General features: G+C 39.5%; 1 protein-coding gene across 2 annotated transcripts in view; it reads right to left on the bottom strand.

The window, feature by feature from the left end:
- Nucleotides 1-19,535, bottom strand: part of ankrd11 (ankyrin repeat domain 11) — a 117,339-nt gene that overhangs the window by 66,708 nt on the left and 31,096 nt on the right. For both annotated transcript variants that reach the window (XM_082528284.1, XM_082528283.1), the window contains exon 2: nt 18,699-18,778. The gene's annotated coding sequence lies outside the window, so the exon portion shown is untranslated. The remainder of the gene's footprint in view (nt 1-18,698; nt 18,779-19,535) is intronic.

The following is a 19,535-nucleotide window of genomic DNA, read 5'->3' on the forward strand; positions in this document are numbered from 1 at the left end:
CAACAAACACAAAGGAAAATAATATGAAACATGCGGCCACTTCGCATAAACTTACACTGACTAAATTTGTACCAGAAGATCAGCTGGAATTACAAAAATACATCATGATAAGTTTAATGTGTTGTGCTGTGAACAAATTCAGATAAGAGGAGGTATACAATCAACACAGACACCAATGATTATTGTTAACTTTGGTACCTGAAAATGTAAAATATGGTTAGAAATTTATTTGTTATAGCGATGTTATGGACTTATGGCATTAAACCACGGCCATGATCATTTTACCTTTTGCTTAATTCATTATATTTGTTTAAAGACATTTGTGTAAAATGTTGTTAGTGTATGAATGACTGACCTGCAGTCAAAAACTATTTTGTGATGTCACAGTGACCTAAAACCAATCAGTTTGTCATTAAACCTGAGAGGATATTCCTGCCTCCAGTCCCTCCAGGTGTTCACGAAACATGTGACAGACAAAAAAGAGCAATGAGCCTGATGTTTGTCGACCAAAATCCAACTAGTTAATCTTCCAGTGAACGCTGTACCAAACTTGAAGCGAATAAGACCGAAGTATGGTAGTGAAACACACAAGGCTATGGACGAAAAATGCCAACAGATGCCAATATCAAGGATAAGGTGTCCCGATTGAACATAAAAGGGCTTTAAAGGGTTGATTTAATCTTATCATAATTTAAAACAAAAAAGTGACAGAGCACCCAGCTATGCTCAATACACAAATTCAGCAGCACCTGGGAAACATGGCGAATCACGTCAATAAAATAAACTGCTAGACACAAAGCAAAAGAAAGCAACATAAATAAGAGTGCCAAGTGGGGCAAAAAAGCAGCAGCAAGAACATACGATTCAGTAAATATCGATTTCTTTTATACACCAATCAGTTCTAAGTAGGTCTACTTATTCTTAGACCAAGAATGTGACAGCAAAGCTTTTGAAGGAGGGAAGATTGTAGTGGGAGCAGTGTGGTGTCAGGTGTGACTGTGTGGCAATGGCAAATGTTTTACATGGCTCACAGGTCAGACAGGAGGGCCTCTAAGCAGAATTTTGCTTAGGGGTCCTAGGAAGTCCGGGGCTGGCTCTGGGTCAAACATGTTATTGGTAAAATAATAGACTTGACTATAAGTAGAATAAGTATTCCCAGCGTTCTTTACCAAATACGGCAAGGGTAATAAAAACAATGTGGGAAGAAAACTTAAAAATAACTTAAAATCTCCTTAAAATAGTTTCAAACCCAGTGAACCCAGACAGCAGAAATATTTTCCATTATAAGAACAAGGTGCAGCCCTAATGGTTAAAAAATAAATTCTGTCTTTATCGTTTTCTGGAAATTGAGCACAGATCCATCCATTTCCACATCTGTCAAGTCACTTGTTTATTTATGTGAGAGCATACATTTCCTTCCAGGCTTTTTACTGTGTGTGACAGGCATGAGCAGAATAATTTACTGTTCCAGTTCTGGTATTCAGCCACATCAGGGGACACTGTGAGCAGCATCGATAACTACTGGATTCTGACAGAAAAGCAGCATAAATCCATACTTCAAATTGAAATGTCTATATCAGGCTGGAGTTGCGTGTCATTAGAGGCTTGAACTATAAAACACATCTGTAAAAAAAAAAAAAAAAAAGAAAGAAAGAAAAAAAAAAAGAGGAAATCTGAAGGACTTCTTAAAAAAAAACTGCAATAGGTACCAAACAAAGCTGATGTGATGACTTCCCCAAATATGATTAATAATCTAAAAATAAAATGAAAATAAAAACACTGCGTTTACGACACACTCACACACTCATGCTTCTATGACCAATCCAGTAGCATACAAACAGTTGTAATTCACCATTGTAAGAGGAAGGAACACTTGAACCCTTTTCACTAAATGAAACACAGAAAGAGAAAATAAAATGCAACATTTAATCAACTACTGACCAATCAAACTACAGACACCAACGCTCTGTTCATAATCATTCCCATTTATTTATACCGTGATGTTATTAATTACACAAATAATACATAAAAAGTTCTGTACCAGCAATACCAATTCAGAGCGAATCAGTGCATCATTATTTTTTGACACAAGAGCTCACTTTAAAAACAAAGCCTCTTCATGCTTCTTTGGCAAGATTATTCTACATTTACAACTAAATGCCCTTAGTCCTGTGTGACAAAGGAATATCTTTTCTTTATTTATTTTTTTACATTTCTGTCAGTGAAAAACAAAACTTCAGGACCACAAAGGAGCACTTCAAAGTCACCATAGATCTGAATCAACTCCTGTGAGACACAGTCATAACAGAAGTGCACGTCATAAGCTTTGCAATGTTGGCACTTTGTTGCTTTCAGCGCCAACACACAGATACAAACTACTGCACCAAGTGCGAAATTGGAGCTTTTACATTAGTATTTCCATACAACGGCATACAGGTTTCATATGAACATTAAAGTGCTACCTACAAAAAAGAAGCCATCTGAAATCAACATTATAGTCTGCAATGCAGTAGACTATACTATATTTATTTTCTTAGATACTTATATTATATACTATATTTTACATGGAGGGCACTATAGTCAAGATCACCGAGTACTAAAAATGATACCATGACATCAGCTAGAAAAACTACAGATTCAAACGCAGTTTCACCTTATTTAGACTTTGGTGACTCAGATGACATCCATGTATGGCAGTAGCTGGTGTGTCGTTTCAATTCTGCAGGGACTGAACATTTAAAGATATTTCAGCTCTTCATCGCACTTAAAACTGCTGTTACTTTTAGAATCAAGACATCCTTGTTTCCCCTGACACAAACAGGTTAAGTAATTAACAAAAATAAAACCAACCAAGCAAACAAAAACACTCGTATCGGTCATTTGTTATTCAAAACATCTGGATTGTTTCAGAATTTCATAACTGACACATTCACAAAAATTTGTGACAGTGCTCTTGTACACAAAAACCCCAAACAACTTCAAGTATGGTTTTCAAAACACTCCATGATGAGGTCATTTTAGCCCATTGGTAAGTGGCTTGCCAGGCAACACAATAGTGGTATAATGTATCATGCGTAATTCAACTTTCATGGACCAAAATGCTTTTATAAAGTGTAGGTGTACAAATGCAAACAATGGCTCATTTTATTCCATTACTATATGTCTGCTAGGCAACACTACGATATATCTAATATAGGTAAAAATGGTCAGGGGATAAGCTGAACCTGTGCATCAACTATGCTTGCTCAACTCTTCGTGGTCCAAGAGGAGGGGACACACGGACACACACAGCAGTTTTGTGCATGGGACTAAGAGATATAAAATAGCTATTGTTGTTGTGATTTTGTGCATATAATTCAACACTTGCCAGTCTACAAACACTGTGGTTAAAATGCAATGATTTTTTGCCATTTCAATGTCAATATCCATATAGCAGACTGTAGAATGCATGGTATTTAATTCTGGACCTGGAACAGCACAGCCATCTTCTGTGGTAAATTTCTAAGAATTAATACAATAGGCTTTGCAAATACATATGTAAATTTAGCTCAACTATTACTCAATTCACAATCTCAACTTTCCAGTTTCTGCTATGCAAAGGAGTTCAAAGAACAGTCCTCTGTTCTTTGAGGTCAACAATGTTGTTGTTGTTGATTTGCAGATCATCGCTAATGTCTCTTGAAAAGACATTACACATCTGTCAGTCATCCCCATCAGGTTTTGACAAGCTCATCTTCCTCTTTTCTTTTTTCAGCAGCAAAGACCTTTGTTTGTAAAAACTTGAATACTGCACAACTGGCTAAATTCACTAAGCGTCACCAGCTCTTTGCAATGGCATAATGGTACCTGGAAAAAAACATTAAAAAAAATGTGTACAGAGGTAGCAGCTTGGACTGTTCGTTATTTACATTATTTTATCATTTTCCTTCTCACTTAGGATTTAAGGGTACACAGCAGGTTATAGCTGACTGACAAAACCTTACATGTTCTGTGGCTGAGTAAGTTCTGTGATGTGGCCAGGAGCAACAGATAAAGGTGGAGGACAGAAAATAGACAGTAACCACACCTCTGATGTCTTATCTGAACACATCACTGTCACACGTATACACACACACACACACACACACACACACACACGGCACTAGCTCCTCATAAGCACACAAACCCTCTCAATGTGAGGGTGGATGAAGTGAGTCACTCTCCCTTCTGGCCATGGGGGGAGAAAACAAAACAAAAATCAAACAAAACGGCAATCTGTGGCTCAGACAAGGTTTTAACAAGTTTGCTTTCAATAGATACAAAATGTAAAATGTACTTCAAGAGCAAAGATAGGTCAATTTGTAGCTTTTGTAAATGTAACATCTGTTAAGTCGTGTTAATCAGCCTAAAGCTTTCTCATCAGACTAATCACTCTCAATTTCACATGTTCTATGATATTCAGCCCCAACTTTGCCTTTGACTGGCTAATCCTCATAGCTTGGTGAGGTTAGGGCTGAATAGATAGAGTGAGACAAAAATGTCAGGGTAAGAGCCAATCACAGGTAAAGTACGGGGATTTGGGAATATGAGCAGGAAATAAACAAATGAAAGTAATTGTGTTCGCTGTACGTAACACCAAAATGGATAAAGACACGACAAAGCCTATAATTGGAAGGTCTTTTGATCTTTCTGTCTTTTGACTCACCGTATTTTTAGTGTTTCATCATTTAAGGCACAATATTTTATAAACGCTAATCAAATTAATTCATTAAAAACAGAAGACTGAACAAAACTGTGTTTACATTGATTTACTAGCTTCACAAGATGGGTGCATTTAGCAGTTGAAGACAAGGAAGTATTAATGAGGTAACACATAATCACAGTCTTAGGGAAAAGGTGGCAGGACCAGAGGGATTATGTCCACGGGTTTGTGTAAATAATTTTTTAGTTGCCCTGAGCTGCAGTTCATTAAAACCAAAGGAATAGGCCATCGACTATCTTTGATAAACAGAGTGTTGGTTTCCCCAACAACACTTCTAAATATAACCCTCACAACTGGAGCAAATGTTGAATAATGAAGTGGAAAAGGAATACATTGCCGGGAAAAAAAAAAAATCAAACCCACAAATTTAAATGAAATAATTCACTTTTTCCCCTTTCAAGGGTCCCAGCCAAACACATGGAAACCTTAATATGCCATGTGACACACCTAAGATTCCCATGTTCTCCTTCTTTATTCATCCTTATACATCTGAAGTCTTGCTGTCAGACCTCAGAATTCAGGTTGGTAGGCAAACACACACACGCACACATACGACATAACATAAAGAAGAAAAAAAGAAATGGTGCCAAATAGCAAAAGTATAAATCATACTGGTCCTCTACGTCTCTAAAACACCTGATACATCAACATACACTACTTAATATTCTCCAACTCAAAGGGCATGGAGGCAAATGAAAAGAGGCACTCTCAAAGTTGGTAAATACTATCCAAAACAAGCAGTGTACCACACATACAGACACAAACTGACATAACTGGAAGGTCATCTTTGGAGGACCTACGCAAAAAAACACGTCTAATTAATCAGATGGCATTTCTATTAAAAAAAAAGAAAGGGAAAACATACACATATTCAAACCTACATATATATGCGCTTACACTACTACGAAAATAAATAAAACACTGAACAAAAGCAATACTAAGGCCCAACTGACTCTGACAGAGATTAAAAAAAAAATATCAGTAGTGTCACAAGATGAAAGAGGTACAAAATAACTTGCATGAACAGAAGAGTTTTGATGGCTGCTAAATAAAGAGATCAGTACACAACCCTTCTTTGGGTGAAACAAGTAAAATAGTATAAAAAGAAATATAAAGCACAGCTAGCAGTCTTGCAAAAGTCCTGAATATATCTTTTAGATCAGAGGTCAGGGCCTTAAAGACCATCCTTCCCAACCCCCACCACTCATGACCCCATAAAAAAAACAAAACAAAAAAACAAAAAAAAAAAAAAACCACTATAGACTTGATAGCTTTCAAACAAAAACCTCAGTGCTCCACCCCTTTTTCTAGTTGACCATGGGTCTCCTGCTCTCCTTCTGTTATGGTTATCTACATCTCTGAGAACAATAACATTGACTCAGTGAAGCCCAGAGAGAGCTGAAGAGGAAGGACCACAGATGTCTGTCCCGCCACCCACCCCCATGCCACACTCAGCTCTCGCTTCTATTGGTAGATGACAAAGGGGAGGAGAAAGGGGGAGGACACAGTGTAGCTTAACAAAGGTTGTTCTGGTGGCAAAAGGTGCGTAGTTGGTAGGCCTGCTAAAGGGGTACCAAAGCTATTGTTAACAAATGTGTTCCTTTAGAGAAAAAAATGACACTATGTTACAGAGAAGCCAAGATAATACTTAAGACAACTGTGTGTTGTCCTTCAAAACCTGTGGCACAGCTTGACAGGCAAAAAGACAAAGTCAACCAACCTGCCCAACCACTCCAACGTGACAAAAAGTGTTGGTGGCATGTTTTTAGATTCAATATGATACACACACACACACACACACACACACACACACACACACACACACACACACACACACACACACACACACACACACACACACACACACACACACACACACACACACACCCTACAAGAAAAAACATCTCTTTCACAGAGTGAGCTTCCCTCCTTATCAACAGGCAGATGTGGTATTGATCCTCCCCTGGGGTTTTCTATTTACAGTCCGCTGGTTAACACAGAGAGCAGGAAGGGAGTCTTCCAGAAACTTTACTCAGCAACCATCGATTTGCCATTAAACCAGGACCTCACATTCCTTCATCAAATTTGTGAGTCCAAAACAACTAAAACAGAGGGCATGTAGTCCCATATTTTGACATGACTTTATACCCTAAACACAATGGAGAGGGCAAAGTGAAAGGAAGTGTTTCCTGTTTTATCAAAACAACCTAAGGAACATTTTTAGTAACATGCTGCTGTTGGGAGTGTTTCTGGAACTAAAAGAAAATGAAAATGCTTTCAAAAACAATGTTTATTCTTCAGTTGACGTCACACACAGTGTAGTAAACAAAGCTTAAAATTTAAATCATATCGCAGTGTATGGATGTGTACAATAACAAATTACCAGTCTAAAGAGCAATAGTGAGTCTAATGGAACTGATAGTCTTTTCTGAATGTTTAATCTATGACCAACAACTGTCTATTTGCTTGGGTGTTACTACACAGGCAGAAAAAGCATTACATTGCTTGGTGCATATCAGTAGAAGTCTGCTTTTTTTAAATGACTATTTTGAGAGTATTTGTATTGATAGCTTATAATAAATTTTGGACATTTGCTGTAGATTTTGGAATAACTGTGGGAAAGTCGACAAAAACTCAGGTCACATGCAAACCCTCTATGGTTATGCTTGTAGACAAATTGGACAGGCCAATGCAGTATGGTCACACTGAAACCACTTTAAGGACATACTCCTGCTTACAAGTGCTGAACAAGTCAAGCTTACAGGAGATAGCGATGGATGCCTGTCTGCGGCAAATGGGTTTTTATACACAAGTGTCAGAAATTATATATTTGCAGGTGAAATCGCCATCAATGAAAGATGGCCTGAGCAATAACACAGACTAAAACAGTTGGAAGAGAGCCGAGGGATCTCACAAGTTATGATGACTTTATATCCCAGAAAAAGCAAAATAGTCCCAGGACAAACAAGCTAAGTGCTGGTTTGGCTGAGAAAGCAGACAGCAAAGTGCACCAGGGAGGGGAAAGAGCTGGAGGGAGACAGCAGTGGACCAACATGGAGGCAGGAGCCATGTGTTAGCACAGTTCATGACACACAAACTGTGTAACTAAAAGTCTGCAAAGGCACAGTCTCTCTTTTCGCTCTGATTTGTGTCCATCTTCTTTGCTTGCTGGTATTAGCATCAGTGTGCATCCCATCCCCCCGAACTCCATGCACACCCACAGTCAGCTACTCCGCTCCCTTCCTTCTGCTCTGCAGAGAGACGTGCAGGTTTGGCGAGGCCCAGAGGATGAAGTGGCGTGGGAAGGGTTAAGTCCAAACAGATCCATCTGCTTCCTCGTCTGTCCTCCTGGCTGGCTGCTGGCCCCAGCCAAGCTTTTACACAGTCTGAAGCCTGACGCAAAGCATACACAAACAGACACAACTGGACTGCACACATCAAAAGCCACCATGCTGACAGGTATGAGTATTTTTGCAAAGCACTTTGTGATTTACAGGGGGAAATGTTTTCCAGATAGCAATAAACAAGATACTAATGCTCTTTTTTCTGTCCCTTTTTATTCAACATTTGAGAATATCTTTAGTTTCACTAAATTCACTTAGAACATACGAAAAGACAGCTACAAGAAAAACTCCAGACCTATTTACTATATTTTTATAACTATATTTTAAAAATGTTTAATGTTTAGAACAGTAAAGTTAGCCTGTCACAGAATGTTCATCGTTATTAAATGGGCATTTTTGCCCATTTTGGTTGGACTCAAACCTGGTGCCCCCTGCATTTCAGCCATATAGCATTTGTCTTCCGCTCAATCACTGAACTAAACTAGTGGCCTGAATTTTTATCTAAGAAGTGATTCTGAGGACCATGTTTGATATCTGTCCTTGGCTGAGAAGTTAGTTATAAAGGCCAGCATTTTATTTTTTCTTTCACGGTGCTGTCAGTAAAGTATCTACAATGATACACCCACTCAGAAGCCTTGAAGCTAAAGAAGCCTTTCTAAAACATCTCCAACAATATTCAAAACACAGCACAGTGAAGCTAAGGACGTTAATGTGAACTAGATGAATGGTCAGTCACACAGAGCTCATGATTATAATCACAATTAGAGTGCACGTAAACGCTGACCCCCATTTTTTTGTAACCACAAGTGAAAACTAGGGGGTGTTTAGTGTCAACAATAACACTAAACACCAAAAGCACAGAAAGAGTCAATATAAAGCAAGAAGGCTGAAGTAGAGAAATAAGCTTAGTAGAGAAGCATAAAAAAATCTCCACCTATAAAAACTCTTTCAGTTGTGTTCATGTTCGGACCCGTCCATGCCACATACACAGCCGAACAGCTGCAGGAAATCAAAGGCAGAGACAGAAAGGAAGGGGACACCCGTGTGCACTGCTGCACGCACCCTTATAAAAAGGATGCGTTGTCACTGAGAGGGACAGGCTGTCTGATGAAGGAACACCTGGCTAGGGAGAGGCCCAAACCTGCAGAACCTTCGCAGTCTTGCTGCATTTGCACTGAAACAACACAACAATAGAGGGCTACTCCTGTGCAGTATACTATTCTGCATTTGCAAAGGTGAAGTTAACACAGAAGGACTCTGTTTAGGCTGTTGACACTGAGGTGTGGGAGAGTGAATAGGAGAAAAGACAAGAGAGAGATAGAGAGAGGGGCGTGCAGACTTACACTGTGTCAGACAACAAGGTCAGCCCATCCCCGGAGAGGTGTTGGCTTTCTAACAGAGCATAGCTACTTGAAACCAAGGTCACTGCTCTGTGGCTGTGAGAGGGACTGGAGAGAGTGGGGCCAGACAGGGACAGCTTTGCCACATATGTTGTGCGGCCTCAGTGAGTGAGTAACTGGGATTTCGTAGGTCTGTTTGTGTGTGAGCATGGCTTGAATGGATGAAATTCAGATCAGTGGCAGAAAATAAATAAATAAAAGAACAAATAACATATCTACACCCACTCAGGGCTAAATTTCCTGAAACCAGATGCTTTTCTGACATAAACAAATCAGAACACAGTCCATTATCGGTGCTATTATGGCTAGAAACTGTAGAGTACGGATCTTAGCCGCTCTCTGCACTCATTCAACATTTAATGGCCCTTTGCTTGCCTTTTTTTTTTTTTAAACTGCTGTTCTAGGAGAGGAGATTTACCGAGTAGCACAGATTCTAAACACAGTAAAACATATGGTTAAGTTTTGCAATTTATACCAACTCTTAATCCAGGTTAAGCCATTACAACTGACACAGAAGCATGAAACTGAAAACAAGACAACATGAATCGCTTTGTTATCTTTCCACTGTCCTCACTTTCAATAATAAATAATAAGGGTTATTTCTGCTCACAATGGGCGTTTGGAGGGTGACCATGCATATCTGCATGATTAGTCCACGCCATTAAGGAAATGTGTCTGTGTTACCCGACATAAAAGCAGTTGATGCTTTTTCCTGTTCTGCCATTTAGTAAGTACTTTTTAAGTATATTAAATCCCACTTACAAAAAGCTTCCTTTTGGTGGAAAACCAAAAACCTCTTTTTTAGCACCAATTTTGAAGTTCGCTTAACCAATTATACAAACAATGTTGGCACGCGACAGCATGTGTCATTGCTTGTGCTCTTGTCAGTAAGATCTAAGACAACATTTGAGAGCTTGAAAATATGAATACGATTTAGGCTTGCACACACTATCACCACCACCCAGCATTTCTATTTATGCACAACAGCCACAGGGGCTGAAAGAGGGTTATTGGATGGACAAACAAAACCAAACTGTGTAGGGAAGGGAGGACTACTTCAATGTTATCTTATCCTCCCCCACCTTGGACAACGGCCTAGCAGCTCTAAAATTAGCCGTCACATCTAAACACAGTCTTTGGTGTAGCAGCTACTCTTTGATGGGAACTTGGCTCATGGCTGACACACTGAAAGCGCACTCAAGCCTGTCTCAAAATGTAGAGATGAAGCCGAGATAGTACACAAATAAAAACCAGACGAGCATAGCCCTCTCAATTTTTACAAATAATCTAGAAGAATATGGAGGAAGTTATTATTTTAACTGATTTCCCCTTAAAGAAAGGATGTAATGTAACAATTGTAATTTTACAAAATGACAAGCATCTTCTAACAATAAATAAATCCAACAATAATTATACTGCCACATGACAAAAATGAAAGTGAGCTGCTATGATGTGATGTTTAAGATCAGTTCGAAAAACAAGAAGTGAAAGAAGAAAATGTGACTCAGCAAGGAGACTTTGTTTTTTTAAATACAGGGTTCCGGCTGATGATAGAATAAGTAGCTGGCAATTCATAGACCACCAACATCATGAAGCAGCAGTGAGCCTAAATCAGTCTAACCATCAGGTACACTTCCTCTTTGTGCGTGCGTGTATTAACATGTACTTTAGCTTGAGGAAAACACTGCCTGAGAAACAACCATGACCTCCCAGCAAGAGCAGATTTAAGTTTTTTTTTGTTTTTTTAAATAGATGAAAGCAGACCAACATCCTGTGTTCATAGCTATGCAGTGATACCACTATTTTGTGTGTTTTTAAGCAAATATAGGAGCGGGATTAGATATAAATGCTATGTTTACAGTATTGAATGCGTTGGCCACTCACACTCTCTCTCGGTGTATAACATTTTGTATACGCATGCATTCTTTAACAAATATATACAATAAAAAGACAGAGAGAAAACCCTAAAGAACAATAAATTAGAGAAATGTCCAATCTGATTGCACACAAATGCAGTATGAAATATACCAGCATGCAGTGATGAGGGGCCAAGCAGTTCAGCAGGTTACAGTCACCATGGCAACCAGATCTGAATTGTGTTAAAAGCGCTGAAAAGAAAAAAGTATTTATTTCCCCTTTTTGCAGTACCCCTTGGTCATTCCTAATGGAAGGGTGTTTTTGTTTTGTTTTTTTTTGGGGGGGGGGGGGGGGCAGGGTGCCTGTGGTCTGTGAAAATAACCCAATCACCCAATTGTAAAGTCAAGGTGGCATGTTATCAAACATAAGACCACATTGCTCTTGTAGCTTCCAACAGAGTTCAAATACAGAGTTGTAGAATTTCATTTTAACAAAAAAAAAACAACTGTGTCAATTTTTCTGTGAGTATTGAAAAAGAAAAAACAAAACAAAAACAAAAACTGGACTACATGTTGATTTAATACCTTCCAAAATGGCTGAAATTGGTGCCACGAGCTGATGTGAATTCTGCTTTCCTAGGAATTCATAAGAGTCCTTTTTTGATAACCAAGTGTAATTGCACGTGGTTTGAAAATCACACGCATAAATGAACACAAAATAAAAACCTACTGGCATAGCTAGACTGCTTGATATAGTGACACAAAAATTAAGTTAGAAATTATGAAAAAAAAAACAAGAAAACAAAAACGATGATCTATGAAAAGAAGTAGTAACAGTTGAACTTCTTCACCCCCAATTATGTGTTGGTTCGCAAATATGGTGTCAACTGTCTCTAAAGACGTGCTATTAAATTCTTACAAACAGAATAAATGGATTTGCAATGTCCATGGCTTCTAAGAGTCAATCATGTTCTGCCAAATTACTTAAACCACTTTTCACCACTGAAACAATCTGTTAACTATCCCAAATTCATGGCAGAAAAAACAGCAGTAATAAGGAGCAAGCTCAATGCTGCAAGATGTGTTTATGTGCCTTCCGCCATGCGATGCTTTGTATTCTTTTCACTCTCACGCCTACGAGTTACTTCCACTCACTCATAGTGCTAAATGGTCTGAACCTTCGTTACACGGAGAAGACTGGCCTCCCACTCACTACCCACTAGAAATGGCATTCTGCCACATGGGGAAGAGGGTGTCTGTGTGAGTGTGCTAAAAAAGCACAGGACAATGACACAAAAACAATAAGGGAGTAGTTAAACTCTCTCACAGCCTGTCATCCTTGAAATATTTCACATCAAATGCAAGTCAAAGTCCAACACACTGATATGGAGCCGCTGGGTAGGAAGCTAAGCTTAGTACTGCATTCCCCCTCTTCCCATTTTCCTGAATCTCAACAATCTATAGCGGACCTCAAATTCCTATGCCTAAGATGTGAGCTCTCTGCCATTCAGTGTGGCTATTAGCGTATTTCTCCAAACTCTATACCACAGTGCTTTGCCTGTTCCCTGTAAACAGGCTCCTTCTATACAGCATCAGTATGCAGTTTGCTTCAGGGGGAGGAGGAGCAGTAGCACAGGAGAGGAAAAGGGAAGGCTGGGAAAACAAAGCCTCTATGGTCCTCTCTCCAGCCGGGCCATGCCGAGCCGCAGTAGCGGGGGCGAGTTATGTAATGTGACTGGCAGGGCCCACTTCCCTGTTCAGAGCTGCCGCTCACACTAATCCCCACTGAGGAACAAGCCCTGCTTTGGAGAAGGAAGAGGAGATAGAAGGGGAGTTGTGAGGGAGCCAGTGGAGGAGGTGTGATTACAAGAATTTTTCCCTTTCATCTGCACCAAATCGAACACCCAGACATCTCCCCTCTCAGCTCCTCTTTTGAAAGATAAAAGAATTATATCAGCACTGCTGATGGCTGGCTACAGCATAGACTGAGACAGAAGCCATGCAGTAAAGACACGTTCCCATCACTTAGGAATCTTTCTGATGACTAATTTATCAGTTGTTTAAAGCAGAGAAAGACTAAAAACAAGAAAACATTTGAAACAGGATACAATCATGTGCTACATGTGAATTTAGAATCTTTCGATAGTCAAATCATATTTTAAATGCTGCAGATCTGTGTGGTTCTTCCTGTCCACACAGAACGTGGTTAATGGCAACCTACTGGCCAGAGACCATAAAGTCAAACCTGACTTCAGGCGACAAAAGGCATATCAAAGAATGCCTCTGATAATGGTTAATCAGTAATCAAATCTGGAACTGCCACTGGATAGACATGACAAGTCTATCACTTCATATGTGGGTGGGGCTTCAGCTACACCACTTCGGATTAATTTATCTAGTGTGCCAGCAGCCTTTCGTTGTTACAGGTTAGTGTCCACACTGCCTGTGCAGAATACTGCTACGCATGTGTCAGTTTACTCGGACACAGCCAATATACAACCGCTCATTTTCTACAACAAAGTGCTGCAGAACTGGCTGCTTCACTCAGCTGTCATCTGCTTACTTTTCACCTTGCTTGTTTACAATTTCCAGACATAGAAGGAAAGAGGGGCGCAGCCGTCTGTTGAGGCTGCTAGTGGTGGGTGGCATCAACCAACAGAAAACTGGAATTGCATATAATAAAAACAAACAAACAAACAAACAGAAAATTGGATTAACTAGCTGGTATTTCTGGTGGTTACTAGTGAGGACAGACAAATGGTGGTCATAGTTCATACGCTCATAAACGTAGTTCTACAAACATATTAGTTAAACATTTCTGTCAAAACGCAGTATGGATGCTGATTAATAAAGAAGTCAGCGCAGGGGCTTTGGTGCACCGTAGTAGAACCTCTTCTTTCAGTCATGATATGAAAAATCTGTGCTCGCTATGCAACCCATTCAGCTACACAATCTTGATCAGGAATCTCTACTTCAGGCCGAGAAAAATGAATGTGAGAAAAGATAACGCTAAAATGATGTCTGTACCATATGTACGAGCAGATCACTGTTAACCCCACATAAAACTCACGCAGACAACTCATGCAGACATGACACCAAAACAGTCATGTTGGTAATAATAAACACACAGGGCAGAGAAAGGAACAAGTAATCACCAGGAACCTCAGTCAATTCTGCTAACCACGGAGACCAGGTGGAGGATTTAAAGCGGTTAAAAATAAAAGTCTGATTCTGATTTACTGAGCTGCTTGCCTGGAAACCATGTGACCAGCATCACATGAGGAGAGGGAGGAGGAGAGTGGCAACACACACACACACACACACACACACACACACACACACACACACACACACACACACACACACACACACACACACACACACACACACACACAGCTCCACTCCTGGTACGATAATAAGCTTTGTGATCAGTTTCCTTGGTTTCCACTGACAGTAAGCAGATATAGGCAGCTCGGAGAGGTAAACAGAAGCTGCTCTTGCTAGTGCACGGCCACAGGCGCAGGGACGCGAGAGAGGCGGATGGGGAGGAAACAGAGAGAGATGAATTTGTGCAGAAGAGGTGCATAGGCAGCCTCGCAGCTGTTGGGTGTCGGGCAGTGCAGACAGTCCAGACGCTGAACCTTCAGCAGCTGAGTTAAAAAAACAAAACCAACTATTTTTTGCCCTTTCATTTCAATCTCATCTGTGAATTATATTTAACTGCTACCAACTTTACTGCATTTCCTGCCACAAGGCAGTGCGTGTTTGTTGATAGAAGTACAGTAAAATGGGTTGTGCTCTCAGCTACTCGCATTAATCTAACATAAAGATGTGTTTGTGCGTGTGCAATGCATGTGTGAGTGAGACAGATAGAGGGTAACGGAGGGCTTTTGTTGGACACATGCTAGTTCTGCACTACATGAGCTGTGACCTACTTTTTTACAGTCTCACACACACACACAGCCTTTGACAATGGGACAGGAAAGCAGAGGTTAGGCTTGCACTAAGCCCTATTCTTAATACATGCATTCCAATGGATAGAGCTCAGGGGCTGCTGAGCTTTCAGCCTGCCTGTTGGTACAAGCATCTCCTGCACAGTCTCATGCATGCCTAACAATACAGAGTAAATCCAACTACTTGTAGCATTTAGGCACATATGTGCATGTAAAGGGTCTAATGATAAGTAGAAAAAAAGAGCATTTTATAACTGATATATATTTGCAGCCAAAGTGAAAATTCTGAATAACAAAGTTTGCTTTCTAAAAATAAAACAAACCATTGGTAAGTATATAAGCTGCACTGCAACAAAACATGTTTGCCCTCATAGAAACACTTAACACAATTGTGATGTTTATTTCAATTTAGTCAGTAACGCATTAAAACATACCATATGATGATGCCATAGCACCAGTGGAGCTTTGATAGGCTTCAGGGGAAATAAAAAACTGCAAATCCCATGAAAATGACATCTTTTCCTATTTTTGTAGTTAGCGGTGAGCATGAAACCACATGGAGGTTCATGCTAGGGCTGCTCGATTATGGCAAAAATGATAATCACGATTATTTTCACTGAAATTGAGATCACGATTATTTGACGATATTTATTTAACCCTTTAAGACCTACTATAGAACCGAGTCCACCAGAGCTTATATTTTTTTTTTTACATGCTGTAGTGCCATTTGTGGGAGCATTTCAAGTTGCTATACATCAATACAACTGTTATAGCCCATATTTTAATAATATGTATGCATTAAGTCCATAGTAATTACATAAATTGCAAAAAAGTGCAATAAACTACAAAAAAAATTGAAAATCGCTTTTGTTTTGTTTACATATATTTCTACTTGGAGAAATTTAAGAGGCTTATCCCTCAAAACTTTAAATACAATAAAGTTGCAAAAAATAGTTTCCCACCACAGGAAATTTATTTTGAGTGTCTTCATAGTTTTATTTTGGAGATACAGCAATTTTTATATACTGCAGGAAAAACAAAAAACAATCCTATGATGCAAATTTGCAAAGAAAACAGCATGTGCATCATTTCACTGTGGGAAGTGTTACGAACAGCTGATGGATCGGCAAAGCGTGTTTCTGGAATATTATGTTTTTGTTCCTGCAAGCGCTTTTTATGCAATTTTTGCAAAGCTATATGTGGAACGAAACCGTGACCGAGGACAAGCTGATGGCATCAGATGTAAGTACAACTCCTCCGGTTTCATATGCAAAACAAATTATTGCGCTAGCTTACACAGTTCAGGTTCTACAGGGATTTAAAAATAGTTACGCAAAACGGAGCGTGCTGCTCTGACCGGCTTTAAAGGGTTAACAATGACTTTAAAAAATAATATAAAATAGTGTGCAACACCACTGAAGTTTTTTTTTTTTTAAACTCTCTTTTCAACCAACGGCAGTCACTCTCCAAATAACTTCTGCTTAGCTTTCCGGGCTTCCCTCGGGTCCTCTTAATCAGCGGTCTCCAACCTTTTTTGCGCCACGGACGGTTTATGCCCGACAATATTTTCACGGACCGGCCTTTAAGGTGTCGCGGATAAATTAGGGAGGGGCTAATAATCGGCTCAGTCATTTTTAATGATCGTTGAAAGCCCAGATCGTAATCGTGATTAAAATTCGATTAATTGAGCAGCCCTAGTTCATGCTGACAACTTGATGCCGTATATGCCAATGTAGGAGGTGCTCTGAACAGCTGATCAGATCGATAAACTGTTTGGATTATGTTTTTGTTGTTCCATGCACTTTTTATGTGATTTTTGCAAACCCAAATTAGGAGGGCGATATGACCAAAAATATTTATCACGATATACATTTGAAAATTTGCGATAACGATATAACTGACGATATAATTGACACTAGACAAGATACTTTACAACTCCACAACTTTATTCGTGCAAAACAAATATTAAAAAAAAATCGAGGTGTTTTCACTTAAACGAGCAGCTGTTTTTATCTGCATTAAAGTTATATAAAAATTTAACAGCACAAATGCAAATTCCTTGCTGACAGTTTAACCAAAAGGCATTTCCAGTGGAAATTGGCCGACATATCCTCAGCATAACCATGTATAATATCCACAAAACTTAAAAAGAGGTTATACACACACAATACCGTAATACTATGCTGAAGCACAGTACGTATCACTCCGCGAGGCTCCTGCCGATGATAGCCGCAACACTCCGACAATCCATCAAGCGGTGCGGCTTCGTAGCTTAGCAAAGTTCTACTAAAACATTTGACAGATTTTCGAGCGCCGTGTACCACAGAAAATCGTTTCGAGGTCAGTAAACACAACCAGAACTCATACATAGGGCACACGGGATTATAAGGGGCACTGTCGATTTTCAGAAAAATCAAAGGATTGATTTTAAGTGTGCTGTATTTTCCAAACAACACGGTAATAACGACGGCCCGCTAGCATGCTCTACCAAAAATAGTGCTTTGTTGTGTATCTGATGGACAAAAGCTAAACCAGTTCCACACCACTGAAGTTGCAGCATTTTTACAAACCAAGTGTGGGTCATCCGTTTCATTCAACAATCCGCTTTCGCCCTTCTTATTCCCTGTCGCCGGCACGCTTTTTCCGCCATGTGCGTATGAAAACAAAGGCACTGTGCATGCGTGTTTTACCCATATTCTATCGTGATATTTCATTTTCCTATCATTGCCCGACATTAGACCAGTATTACCGTGAACGGTATGATATGGCCCAGCCCTACCCCCAAATGGAAGAAAACAGTGGTCTGGGACATGTTAAATCCGGTATATCCAAGTCCAATTCGTCTGGTTTTAGATGCCAAAAGAATTATTACTCTAGCTTATTTGGTTATACCTGGATTTCAAAATGGATGTTTGATAGTAAAGGGCATGTTGGGAATAACACGGAGAGACTGTCACACCGCACCAGAGCTGGAGTTATCCATTTTTTCATTTTTCTTTAATAGAAACTGGTTTTACACAAGATCATATCAAACAAGTTTACTTGCAAAATATCCAAATCTAATTCTTGGGGGGCTCTACAAATATATCACAATGAAATTAGTCAAGAACTTCAGGAAAACAAGCTATGAATATAGGGTCACCTAAACTAAAGAGAGGTCAATTCAGAGCTAACTCTTCAATCCATAGCAAACACCTGAAAACTTCTCCATGTGAATATCATTTGATTCCTGTGCTCTCCTCGTAAAGAATGTCTTTGCACACAACATGCATCCCAATCCCAAAAAGCCCTCAAAAGAAACAAACAGCCATAAAACATCTTTTTAAGAAGAAACTTCTCGCTAGTAGAGGTTCAGTGAAAGAGGCCTAAAAAGACCAAGTAAAAAATTATTTGTGTCAACATACCGATTCCATGGCTGTAGGAGAATGTCAGTGGGCTAAAATCCAAATAGAAAATACACCTGCTGCTGCAGAATCCACGAATTCTGAAAAAGGATAAAAAAAAATATATATATATATATATATATAATATATATAAAATTATTGAACAGAAAAACACAAACAGTCTCACATTTTTATGCAACACATTCAGATGGACGGAGAGGGTAAAATTTATCCTCAAAGGATCTCTTAGTTATTTAACTGAGAAAAGCAGTGAAGCATTTTGTCCCCACATTTGCTCCTCCAACTAAACACTAGATACTCCCATCTTTGTCCTATCAAAAACATGTTACCTCATGTACTTCAAAGTGATTTCAATATGTTACAAAGATAAACTTTTCCTTATCCTTAACCTTCCGCGCCTGGACATGTCATGTCCACGCAATTTGAATTTCCATGCACCAGTATCCTTTTTATGACTGTATGGTTTGCAAGTCTGGAAAAAAAAAATTCAACCTCTGAACAACAAGTGACTATATGAAATACGTCAGAGACAGGTCAACGAGTAATGGCATAAAGAGAAATCCTGAAGTCAGTGTACTGCTGTTGGCCCTGCCCCCAGTCCAACCACACAATGAGGACAAGGGTTTATCAGGATTTAGGCAGCGGGACATGGGAGGGTATTTAACAGGGGCCCAGTGTTGGGTTTGGCATTCCGGTGATTTTGGGACAAAACTCCAATCTGAACCCACACGTATTACATCATTTCATATGCTTTAATGCATTATAACAGGGCTAAAGGGAAAAATTCAATAGCATCTTGTTTTCAGTTTTAGCACAGGCAGGGTGGCAAGTGTGAAT

The sequence above is a fragment of the Aulonocara stuartgranti genome (assembly GCF_965226115.1).
Source record: "Aulonocara stuartgranti genome assembly, chromosome: 1".
NCBI lineage: Eukaryota > Metazoa > Chordata > Actinopteri > Cichliformes > Cichlidae > Aulonocara > Aulonocara stuartgranti.